Genomic DNA, 11,628 nt, shown 5'->3' with positions numbered 1-11,628 from the left:
AGTGAATTTTCTTCCTGCTGCACACCCAGTGCATCTACTTGGGATTAAAAAAAAACCTAGCAGCAAAGGGAATGGAAAGAGCACCCTTTGGTGAACACATGCAGCAGCCATATCCTGCCTGGGCTTGGGGTGTCTACCAGGGCTGGGCTCTCTGCTGGGTGGTATTCCCTGGGGCCATGCAGATGCAGGCAGGGTGAGAGGGTGTGCTGGCACTGCCCATGTCCCAGCAGTTAGGACACCCTTAGCAATGGCTATGGGTTTTGACCAAACCCTCTCCATCACCTCTTCATGACTCTGACTCAGTCCACATCATGGGGGTCCCAGTCTCCTCAGGGGACCTACCTGGTGAATCACAGAGATCTGTAAAGAGGACATCCACCTGCTCTCTTCCTAGGCACTGCCAATTATCCACGGGGTGGGTGCTGGATGCAGCTATCCCCACCCCAGAGCTGTGGGGCCAGCAGCTCATCCTATCTCCTGCAGCAGCAGCACAGAGAGCATCTCGCTGTAGCACGGCTCCCTCCAGGAACTGGCATGAGGCCATTCTGGATGCAAATTCAGAGTGAGAAGCCCCTGCAGACAGCACTGTTACACAGGGTTATCCATTCCTTTTGCTTAATAGGAGGCATTTTTCTGTTTCATTTCCCTTGCCCTTGGAGCTGAAACTGCCTTTCTGCAGCAAAACGTGTCAGGCCAGAGAACTCCTTCTCCCTTTGCAGCTCACAGACTCCCCTCCCTCTTCCACCAGCAGAAATGCCAAACCCACAGGCCACCCTTTCACCAGGGTATGTTGTATGGCCAAAGGGATGAATGGTCCCATCCTGCATCCCTGCTGCTGGCGCCATGTCCCCAGGCTGTGCCAACTCTGGGCTGCGTTTGAGTCATCCATCCTCATTCCCCAGGCTGATATGTGCAGCCATCCTGTTCTGCAGGGCATCCCACAATTTCCCAAGCGTGGCAGCAAGGCCAGAGCATTTTTCCCCAGGCAGGATCTGGGTGCCAGCAGCTATGAGCAGGATGATGGGGCTGATGTGGGGTATGGCAGGAGGGTGCAGAGGGACAGAGATACTGAGGGGGCTGGAGGATTTTATTGTCTCCATGTGGAGGTCTTGTGGATATCTGCGAACGCCAGGGAAGGGGAAGCGTGCCCTCAGCTCACCTCCCGCTTGCCTCCCCAGCAGCACTTCACTCACTTGGCCTGCTTCAAGGTTGAGCTAAGTCCACCATTCATTATTGGGTAATTAAGCTCTTAATTAAAGGGCTGGTTTCCCCGCCAAGTCCTGTCAGCATCTTTTGGTCCCTCCAGCAGTGGGGTCCCAGGAGCAACCCCCTCCCCAGCATGGCTCCAAGGCATTTCTCCCACCTCCTCTGCACGCTCTCCCTGCCAGCCTGGCTCTGGGCCATCATGACCCAGCCCGGAGGTGGGAGCCTGCTCTGTAAAGGTGCCTGGGGCACAAGCAAGGCTGACACACGTTTGAGCTCAGTGTAGTATTCGGGGAGTCAGGGACAAGCAGGGTGAGAAATTCCCATTGTGAGTGATGCTTAAGCCTAAAAACCCCAAGAAGCAGAAAACAGCCAATCTTATAAGCCCTAACAAAAAATAAATCAATAGTCAAGATACTCCTGCCTAAGGGAAAAAATCTCTCAGCAACCTTTGCTGAAGGTAAGTTTTCTCTGCCGCCTTCTCCCCTCTTTGGTACTGAGCAGGGAAGCAGGCAACAGTGCCGTGCCCTGACCTTGTGCTGACTAGACCATAGGGCACAACACAGAGACCCTGCCCCAGGCTCCCACCAGCCTCCAAACCACAGGGAACCACAGCAAAGCAGCCGTGATAAGCTGCTGTCCTCAGCAAGAAGACAGGATTTGCCCTGCAGTGCTCCAACGTCTGTGCATTCATCACACGTCTGTTCCCCCTAACTGTGAAGAGAGAGCTATCCTCCCTCTGGGACAGAGCAGCTGCCCTGCTCCCGGTGGGTTTAGCAACACTGGAGGTTGGTGCCAAGCAGTTGCCATCCCACAGCCGGGACGAGGTGGCTGGGTGGGAGGAGAGAGGCAAGTTTGGCTAATCCAAGTGGGAGCTAATTGTGTTTCATTGAGGTTTTATCTCTGCTACTGGCAACATGCTCCTCCAGGAGATTTAGTGGGAAGTTGTCTGGTCGCTGCCAAGAAGGCTGTTGATTTTTTTTTTAGAGAAACCACATTATGCATCAAAGTTAAAATTCAGATCCCTTTTCCTCCCTTCTCAGAATACACGTATGAGGCTCCTGGTACTCCTCAGTGCATCACGGTTTGCAGGGAGCCCCCAGCTGCTGCCGGAGCCTGGGACCAATGCAGAGAATCAGCTCAGCTTTCTCTGCTGTAGGATTTTCCCCCTCTGCTTAAATTGTTGCTGGAAGAGTTGGAGGCTGGGGGCAAGCAGAACGTTTGCAGGCAGGGAAGAAGCCACTGCCCGTGCCTGGATCTAGGGCTGGTGAACCCCTCCCCAGCATTCTCAGGGCTTCCCCACGAAGGGCTGTTCCTCTCCACCTCAGTCCTGCTGCAATTTACACAGCCCCTGCCCCCCACCCTTCCCACCCCCTAAACAAGCTGCAGCCTTGTGTCTGCAGGCACATTCTGGTTGGGGTTGGCAGCAAATTGTGTGATTTTTTTTCCTAAAGCTGCTCAGGTTCTCCTCCCTTGAGGGAGGCTTAGCAGGTTGTGATCACAGCCATGCCAGGAGGTGAATCAGCCCAGCCTAGAGCCTGCATGCCCAGACAGAGATGGCAAGGGAGGTGGGAACAAAGAGGGACACCTACAGAAGTGGGGAGGGGGCAAGGAAGGACACCAGCCTTCTCTCAGCCAAGCCCATGTGGTAGAAGCCCAGCTGGTTTGCTCTAGGCAGGCTTGGGGTGGGGTGCAGGTGAGGGGCTCCTTCTTCCCCTCACCAGCAACCCATCTCAATGTATGAGGACTGGCCTAGCATCTGCAGTCACTGGAAAATCACACTCCACTTCCAAAAGGCAAAGCAAAGTGTAGATCTCTCTCCCAGACACATATTTGTTCCTCTGCAGCAAAAAAAAAAAAAAAAAAAGTGGCGAAAGCTTTAATTTCCAAGCTGGGAGGGAGAAACAATGATACATCAGCAGCACCCCAGGCACAGAGGAAGAAAACATCAACTCTGGGATTACACCAGCGGCCACCGAGATTTCTCCCTCCCCGGCTGTAACACAGAAGTGCTGCAGGTTTCCTTGGTGGCCCCACAGCTCTTATCTCTCCTCTGTATTAGGGGAAAATCAGCCACTTTCACAGCGATGGAGATTGGTGTTGCACAAGGGTTTGACCAGAAGTGCTGGGCTGGGGGAGGAGACAGTTATACCCCCACCACCATCACCCCCAGCCTGGATTTCACATTCAGAGCGGGCCAGCTGCGGAGCTCAGCTCTCCCCCGAGGTTCCCTTCATAAGAGGGAGCAAATTCCACTTATCTATTGAGGAGAGATTTGCATTTTAAATATCCCAACTCCAAATATCACCCAGTTTGATCCCCTAAGCTGAACAAATGCAATGGAGCAGGGAGGGGGCCAGGGGAGGCTCGCCGATGTGGACCACTGGGAAGAAAGGAAAAAGCCAAGGTTTAAAGCATACACAGATGTTTAATCTGGGCTGAGGCTGATGATGGGAGCAAACATGTCAGTGACCTTCCCCCTTTTCCAGCCTCCATCAGACAGGACACGGGGGAGCAGGTATTGGAGGCTTCAGCTATTAAGGATTAGGGATTTCGTGTCTGAGGTGTTGTTTACACAATAAGACTTACGTGGTTGCTGCATGGAGTGTAGGTGGATTCTTCCCCGATGCCTGCAGAGGGATTAGTGCCTATAAGGCAGCCAGAATGAGCTAAAAATTTGAAAGATCAAAGTGCAGAAAGAAGAATCCCACCTTCTTGGGGATGAGAGGAGAGAAAGAGGCCAGTGGTCAAGTTTGAGATGATTGCGGCTGCTGGCCCCAGAGAGCTCAGGGAAAATCATGGAGCATTCCTCACCCTGCATCTGCAGGGATGCCAGGAGGCATCTCAGGGAGCAGCCAAACCCAAGGTGCTTTCCACCCACTCCTGGAGCTCCAAAACCTCCTTGGCCAGCTTCAGCCCCCAGAAGCATGATGACCCAGTGCCTTCCTGAGCTCCCCACAGCCACAGGGCCATCTCTGGGTAGCACAGCAGAAGAAGGGTACCCAGCCTGGACTCCCAAAGACAGTGCAAGGGAATGAGGGGGGTGGGCTTAGCAACATGCCCTTCAAGATGGGGATGGACTCTGGTCCCACTGCACCTGCATATCCCCCAAGACCAAGGTGATGCTGCCTTGTGTCAGCCCGTGCCACACAAAGAGAAAACACACTTGCCTGAGTCTAGGGGGGCCCACAGTGCACAGCCTGGTCTCCCCACCTGCCTCTACTGCCCAGCCAAGCACATGAGCCTTCTCCTCTTCACCTTATTAAATTCATGAGCTGATTTGATTAAACGGGACACCAACCTTCATCCCCGGAAGGCAAATGGGATGAATGTTTAAGACATGAAGTTTTCTTGCCCCTAGCACCTCATTATCCACTCCAGTCCCACTATACACAGGGCACTGGCTCCTATCAGCTCCCTCCTGCCAGACACAGCACCTGCCTGCCCCCAGGGACAGGTAAATGTACCCAGGGTGGGAGAGCAATACATCTGCCAGCCTTGCACTGCTGCATCTTGGCCCTAGGGAAAAAAGACCCCAGTCAGGGCCAAGCATGTGGAAAACCAGCCCAGGCAGAGCAGGTTCACAGCTACTTCCACAGTACAGGCAGCTTATGGAGGGTGTGGGGGGGGTTCTGTCCATGGCAGCCCAGGGCAGCAAGGCTCACAGTACAGACAGCTCCTTTTTTTCCCTTGACATCTGCAGTGACTGAGTTTGTTCCACCACTCATTTCCCTGAGAGGCAGAGAGGGAGTCTGCCCACCCACATCCCCAAGCCTCTCTAGCACTCATGCATGGGACACAAGTTTTATCCTCTCCCCCTTCTCAAACCCCACAGGCAGGCAGGCAGGAACTCCTTCCTCACAAATGAGTCTGAAACGGTTCAGAGAAGAACTAATTCCCTCCCTCCTTAATGCACGGAAGCTTCTTACGCTAAATCTATACAGACACAATTAGCATTATTCATATTCCATATGCTCCGCTCCCTTGTGATGAATATTAATCTGCTCCCCGCTCCCAGGCACTGGAGATAACAGCACTGCACTGCGCTGCGGTGGCAGAGACGGTCTGAGAGAGCAGTGCTGCAGGTGGAGGCTGTGTCATTCCTTTCTTTTTGCTGGACGGGGCTGCTTTTATGGACAAGAGGCTGGGCTGCAGCAGGACATTCCTTCTGCTCCCGCTCCCCTGAACTGGTCCTCCCCAGAGCAAAAACCTCCCTGAAGGTTTTGGAAGTGGAATAGGACTCAGGCAGACTGTCCTGCCTCTACCAGCTCTCATTTTGCAGCCTTTCTGGGGCTGAAAAGTGGTCACAGGTGTTGTAGAAGGCAAGGCAGTCTCCTTGGTGTTCTCCAGAGAACAGTGGCTCTGCCAGCAGCCCAGAACATCCTTTCTGCAGCTGCTGGCAATGCCCTTCAGGCCAGTACAGCCATGAGACTGCAGCACCTGGGTCCCGAGCCCAGCTCCCAGATCTCTGCACAACATCTCCCCCAGAAACAGGGCATGGGGCAGCAGCACCCATCAGTGCTGCAAAAGGAGCACAAAAAGGGAGCAGAGGAAAGAGTACCACAAATCAGCTCATCCCCTGCAGCTTATTGTCCCTGCTGTTGCCCTGCAGGAGCAAGGAAGGGATTTATGGTTAGAGAAGGTTTTGCAAGCCAGGGGCCATCCTGCATGCAGGCAGCCCTGCATGGACCATCCACAGCCCTGCATCTTTCCATCCGTCCTTGCCCTCCGCTTGTGGCTCCAGGCCAGGTCAAGGGCACTGCGAGCAGGGCTTGGGAGGGGGAATTGCAATGCCATATGCGTGGTGGGGGTGGAAAGGATACAGGCCAAGAGGCACTGCGTTTTGCTATACATCCATTTGCATATTTAATCCACTGCTGGGGAGTACAGCTCAGGTCCCCCATCTGCTCCACATCTCGCATCATTAGCTGGCTGTTCTCCGAGGTGGCTCTGAGCAGAGGTGGGAGTTGAGCAGAGGGGGGAGTTGAGCAGAGGGGAGAAGGGAAGCTGGTCCCAGCCCGCCACACCATCACACGTCAGCAGCCTGATGGGAGGCTGCAAAGGGGTGTGGGTGGAGGAGTCCTGCTGTGCTCCAAGCTCCCCATGGTTGAAGGTCCCACAATAGTGGGTCCTCTGTAGGCACTGTCAAGAGAACAGGGCACCCCTCACTTCTTGTGGGTGCTGCCCACACTCTAGCTCTGACGAGGGTGTTGCCTGGGGCAGTAAAGGTCCCCACAACTTGTCCCTCTCTACGGGCAAGACAGGAAGCACCCACAGTCGTCAGCTCATGCATGACAGAGAGCTCAGCTCCACCACACAGATCCAGGCATATCAACCATCCCCACAGCCACTAACCTGAAGTGATGACAGCAGGGTAGAGCCCCTTTAAATCCCTGCACTCGCAGACCCGGCTGGGACACCATAAAGAGAAAAATAAAGCAAAGAAATGATTTTCTTCTCACTGGTAAGCCTGGAGAGCTGCCCGTTCCCCAGCAGCACGCTGCCAGCCCTCCCACGCACTGTGCGGTGGAGGACTGCAGAGGCCAGCGTGGGCTGGGGGATGCCGAGGGGGGGCCGGGCCACAGCAGGACATCCCCGTGATGGACACCCCTGCCTGATGGAGTGCCACAGTGGTGGCGGGGCCCGCGTAGCACCTCTCACCCTGGTATGCACAGCTCGTCCCTCTGCTCCATTACCTGCCCCATCTGCCCCATTCTCATCTCCAAATTCTAAAAGGGCTCAAACTCACCCAAAATCTCTGCTAATCCACCCAGGTTAGAGCCACAAGGAGCTATCCCAGACAGCTGTGCTGAATAAATTTGGGGTTCTCAGCAAACAACAGTGAAGAGGGTGTCAGTGGGATGGAAAAGCTGGTGAGGGGAAGCCCTGCACCCCTCCAAGGTCGCTCTCCCTCTCCACTTTCACGCCTGGCTGAGTTCCTTCATTACTTACCCTAGCTGTAAATTGTCTCATTTGGAGCACACCATTTATCCCTGATGTGCACTTGAGCAGCCAGATTTTGTTTTCAGGTGTGTAATTAATTTTTTTAACATGATTTCTCTCCTAGGAAACTGCAAACAAACAGTTCCGGCTTTCAGGGCTGGGTGGCTCGGGTGAGCGACGGGGCAGAGAAGGGGCGGGCAAGGAGCTGAGGCCAAATCCTGGAGGATGAGAGGAGCTGAAGCTTTGCAGCTGCTCTCCATGCTCCTGCCTTCCAGTCAGAGCTGCATCCTATGATGCAGCCACTGTGTCCTTCAACACTAACTGGCTGTCCACAGGCACTGGCAAGGGTTTGCAAGGGAAAGCAACAACTACTCCGTTCAATCTGCTGGGAATTACCATTTTTATTAAGACCAAACATGTCCTTGGCTGCTGGGAATGTGATTTGCCCTTGGAATGAGATTACAGCAGCTCCTGAGAAGCCCATACTGGCCTCTGCCTTGCCATGGTGATGCTCTAGTCCCCACTTGGAGGAGCATCCACCATCAGATGCTTCTGGGCACCTCTGCCGTGGGAAGAGGCTGCACTTGGGCACAGCATGGAGGGATCCCTATATGTGCACCACCCTGGGTTTCATCCCTTCGTCTGGGGTGTCTGCTTTTCAAAGACAGTGCTGCAGTATTTTTGCACTGCCCCTCAACTCCACAGGGCAGACACAAGGGAGTCTGAAACAGAAGCAGCAACAGAGGCTGTCTGACTTCTGCCTCAGTGCACACCCCAGTGTCCAGCTGGGTGTGGGTCCAGGGGGTGGGGGTGCCCAAGCACTACTCTGTATCTCAAATAGGAGCAACCCTCCTCAAACTAGCAGCACAATCACCTGCTGTGAATGTGCAAGTGCATCTCTTCACCTCTCCTGCTGCCAGAGAAGTTGTTATATGAGTTTTGCCATTGGTTTTCCAGATGAAAGGAGGTGAAAATCACCTCCATTAGATGGACAGAGGCAGCTGGGAGGATCTGTGGAGAATGACAGGTCTCAGCCCACTGCCCTGCAGTACTCTTAGCAATGGGGCTGCAGTTTGAAGACACATAAGATGCATCTGTGTCATCCCCATACACAGATTCGGGCTGGGGCAAACACTGCTGCACTACCTGCCACCAGACTCAGGCAGTATCAGTCCTAAGAATGCTCTGCAATGCACAGACTTAACTGTCAACAAAGCTGAGAGGGCTGCAGACAGTGACACCCCTGGGATATGTCCCCTGCACTTCTCTCCTTGCTGTCCCACCAGCAGAGTAGCTCCTACCAGTAGCAACTGCCTGCAAAATAAAGCCACTGCTGCAGCCCACACACATGATCCTCCAGGAGTGGGTCTGGCAGCTCTGCTTCCTGAGCAGCAGATGCCACCATGGCCACCATGAAACAGGCAATGACCTCTCAAAGGGGAATTCACTATCCAGATGCCCAGATTATGGGCTGGATTCCTTGTTTTTGGGGTTGTTATTTTTCCCTGGATGTTTAATTCTCTCTTGTGACTTTTAGGAAGGGGCAGTGCAGTCCCCAGGGGCCACAGGAGGGGGCTGAGCGCTCTGCTCCTGCGTCCCGCTGCCCTTTATGCTTCAAAACTGCTTTCCAAGGAGCTGCTTAGCATTCGGAGCAGACGCCCGTGCTGTTTCAGGGCAAAAACTCCCATTTGCCTTCAAAAACACATCGATCTTCTGCAGTCTGCCATGAAGGGCAGCGCCTGCCCTCTAAAATGGGACAGTAGCTACATGGGGGCTTGGCTTTCCCAAATGCAAAAGAGATGAAGGGACCCTTATCCATGCTCCATCCAGCTCTCACACTGGAACCCTTCGCCCACCACTGTCTGGTTCTGCAAGCCCCTGGATTCAAAGGGAAAAGCATCAAAGCCCTGATTTCCCTTTGCTCTTTTTCTGCCCCCTCCTCCACCCAAGGATTTCAGCTCCCAAGTACTGCCTGCGCAGGAGCAGAAATGAAAATCGCTGGGAGCTGCTCCTGTCCCTGGGAAATTCCTGGCAGAGATCTCAGCAGCTGAGCTGATATCAGTCACTCTGCCCCGTGTTTGGCCATTGGCAGGCCCATGAACAGGCTCCATCCTGGCAGCCCCTAGAATCCCCTCTATCACCTTCTCAGCAGGAACTGGCACCTTTTCCTGCAAGATTGGGTGCCACGTGATTGTTAGAAGCTCATCTCCCTAATGGAAATGGCTGATTTATCTGCTTTCCCTCTCCTGATAAGGGCCTGGTTGCAGGCTCACCAGGCAGAGGAGGTAATGCTTAAATAGCTTCTTTTCTTATACTTCACGTGGGGATTATTGTGCCTGTCTTGAGTCCTGTGTCGTCGTCCCCCTGCTGCCAGCACGGAAAAAATCCCTGCAGTGGCATTGTCAGTAGCACTGCCACCAGGCAGGATGACACCGTGTCCTCTGGCATCACAACCTAGTTCCTGGCACCATGAGCTTCCCTCTATCACCTGTGCACAGCACATACATTCCCTATGGCACTTGCAGTGGCATAGGCAGAGCTGCGGAGCTGAGTATCTACTCTTGTATTTCGTGCACCAATGTAGCCACTGCAGGCTGCCTTGAAGAGTGAAACTGGTCATTGCAGGCAGCAGATTTCCTGCACATCACAAGCCCAGGGACCTTTGCTCTGAAGTGTTTGCTTATGACTAATAGCAGCTGCCTCAGTGCCAGCACGCCCAGCCAGGGACTGGTGTCAGCTGTTCCTGCAGCCTCGGTAGTGCTGCCGGCTCCTCAGTGCCTGGTATTATAATCCTGTGAATGCAAAGGAGAAGCAGGTTCCACTCTAGCCCAACCATGGCTGGCTCCAGTAAATAACAGAGCCAGTGGCTCCCATCAGCAAGGTGAAGCCTGGGGAGAAAAACAAGTATTGATCGTCCCTGTGAGTTCAGCGGTAAAGCACACACAGCCCACAGCTGCAGTCAATAGTGCTGGGGAGACATTTGTTCTTGCCCTCACTGTGGTTTGTGTGTCCATCTGTGGTTCTGGGAGGAAGCCTATGCCATATCACCGTCCAGCACCTCCTCCATGGTGCATCCTCCGCCAAGCTCTCTGAGCTAGTATTTCCATTTGTAGGAGGCAGAAGAGCAGGGATGCTCGCTTGTGTGTGGCAGGGGTGAGCATGCAAAACAGTCAGCCCACAGCCAGAGCCTCTCCATCCCCTCAACTCTCACGCTTATGGCATGGGACAGCCCCAGGAACCCTCACTTTTGGAGCCCTGTGACTCTCTTCTCAGTAAGGAGTGTCCCAAGCACACAGATTCCCATTGGAAACATGCTCTGGGTCTGCTCTTCATCCCCAGATCCAGCTGTCCTGGTGCTAGACAGGACATCCAGCCTTGGCACGACGTGCAGAAGGGGATGAAAATCAGGTATTTCCGTCCCTCCATAAGTGGATGTTGGCAGGGAAAGCAGAACTACACTTCCCAGAGTGCTCCTGGCCCTGCCTGCCGCCAGGGGCAAAGCTGAGGGACCCAGCCACCAGCTCCTCCCTGCTCCTAAATTATTCTCCCTGTTTTTTATTTGTGGTTTTTCTGCACTTAACTGTCTGCTTCGTCCACTTAATTGGGGGATTATTACCACTACCTGCCTGTCCGCCAGAGCCCAAGTCATTACTGGGGCTTATTTCATTAGCAGCGAAGCAGCAGAAACGCTCACTGCAGCTCCCTCTCCTTCAGCGCAGGCAGCTGGAGGTGATGGAGAAAATGGCCAGGACTGGGCAAGTGATAGTGGACGCGACTGCAATTTGGCCAGGACCAAGTCAAAACCAGCCTCTGATGGGCATGGAGACATCATCTTTGCCTCCTGCAGCGTTCAGCGTCAGCCTGGGACTCTGCTGCTCTTGGCGAAACATGGGAGGATTAATGAGAGGCTGGCTGCTCCTTAGAAGTGCCCCCTGAGCTCAGAAAAGGTCACTCGCACTGGGCTGTCCTGCTCGCAGCGAGCGGCACAGTGGAGGCTGAGTGATAGTCGCATCACAGAGTGATGACAACAGCTCATGGGAGCCCACTGTGGGGAGGCAAAGAGTCTCCGGTGGCCCCCACGCCCAGGAGAAGCCGACAGTGCCCTGCAGCCCTTCTCCAAAACGCTGTTCCCATTTCCAGACGAGAGAATCCAGTAAGAATTTGGGACAGCAGGAGTGAGCCTGCATATTGAGCACTTCGATAAATAAAACATGGCAAGAAGGCAATCGGATCTGCCCACTCGGGATCTGCCCACTCGGCTGCAGGCTGCTCTGTCTGCGGCAGCTGCATGGGAGGAATTCACAAGTGGAGCCACCCCGGCCGTCAGGCCACTGGCCTCGGCTCTCCTCTTCTGCTCACATGCAAGTTTTGCTGCCTCAGCACCGAGGGGGACTGATTTATTCATCATCCTCTCCATCCCGCAGCAGCCCTGCAAGACGGAGTGGTGCAGTGAGCTGCTGTCTGATGTGCCGAGCAGCACGG

Source organism: Pogoniulus pusillus, chromosome 22, assembly GCF_015220805.1.
Source record: "Pogoniulus pusillus isolate bPogPus1 chromosome 22, bPogPus1.pri, whole genome shotgun sequence".
Taxonomy (NCBI): Eukaryota; Metazoa; Chordata; class Aves; order Piciformes; family Lybiidae; genus Pogoniulus; species Pogoniulus pusillus.
This window is presented reverse-complemented; position numbering follows the sequence as displayed.